Source organism: Melanotaenia boesemani, chromosome 24 (assembly GCF_017639745.1).
Source record: "Melanotaenia boesemani isolate fMelBoe1 chromosome 24, fMelBoe1.pri, whole genome shotgun sequence".
In the NCBI taxonomy this organism is placed as follows: domain Eukaryota; kingdom Metazoa; phylum Chordata; class Actinopteri; order Atheriniformes; family Melanotaeniidae; genus Melanotaenia; species Melanotaenia boesemani.
In genome coordinates, this window is record NC_055705.1 from 6,933,699 (window position 1) to 6,934,183 (window position 485).

The window sequence follows — 485 nt, forward strand, 5'->3', positions numbered from 1 at the left end:
GCTCAACTTCAGTACGACCTTAGTTGAAGCCCCATCACAACTTTTGCGACATTGGCTTTTCTGATAAACTGGATCTTTCAAACTTTAAGTGTCACTTTGTCAAAGATAAAGGACCCCTCTTCTCCAGCTCCTTGATCACAACGACAAACACAAAAGTACAAAAAGTAAAGATGAGAGGGAAATTTTACTCACCGAAATTATACCACAAGGGCCTGGGTAGCTCAGATGGCAGAGCATCTGACTTTTAATCTGAGAGTCCAGGGTTCAAGTCCCTGTTCAGGCATGTAGAAATGATCTTGATGATTTTGTTTTAAAATTTTAATTTTATATTTATTGCATGCTTAAACTTATAACTTATATTGTTTTTATGTCTGCACCAAGTACCGCAGCATTTTCCTAATGAAGTGAACCTGTTCACTCATATGGCAATAAAAAACCTTTCTGATTCTGATTCTGATTCTGATCTTTCTCACTTCATTGCTCAA

The 485-nt window shown here is 37.1% G+C and overlaps 1 non-coding gene across 1 annotated transcript; it reads left to right on the forward strand.

The window, feature by feature from the left end:
• The first annotated feature begins 210 nt into the window (after positions 1-210).
• Positions 211-283, forward strand: trnak-uuu. The gene has a single exon. It is a non-coding gene; the product is annotated as a tRNA-Lys (tRNA).
• The last annotated feature ends 202 nt before the right edge of the window (positions 284-485 follow it).